Raw genomic sequence first — 244 nt, forward strand, 5'->3', positions numbered from 1 at the left:
AAAGGTCACCTATTATACAAAAATCCACTTCTTCATGTCTCTTCTACATCAACATGTGTCCCCTCTGTGGAAAGAGACTCTGAACGTTTCAGGAAAAAAGATTCTCATCAGATTTTGGCCACTTTATGATGTCATAACGATGTTTTGGCTCGTGTAACCATTAGCCAATCACCAACCAAGGTAACCCCCCCCCAGGGGTTCAGTTTGAGAAACACTGCGCTAGTGGATTGTCAAAGGGCGAGCC

At 44.3% G+C, this 244-nt stretch overlaps 1 protein-coding gene across 1 annotated transcript in view; it reads right to left on the reverse strand.

Annotated features, from left to right (window-relative positions):
- itih6 (inter-alpha-trypsin inhibitor heavy chain family member 6) overlaps nucleotides 1-244 on the reverse strand; it is a 19481-nt gene that overhangs the window by 17442 nt on the left and 1795 nt on the right. The gene's annotated exons all lie outside the window — the stretch shown is intronic.

Source organism: Notothenia coriiceps, unplaced genomic scaffold (assembly GCF_000735185.1).
Source record: "Notothenia coriiceps isolate Sejong01 unplaced genomic scaffold, NC01 NC01_scaffold00036401, whole genome shotgun sequence".
NCBI lineage: Eukaryota > Metazoa > Chordata > Actinopteri > Perciformes > Nototheniidae > Notothenia > Notothenia coriiceps.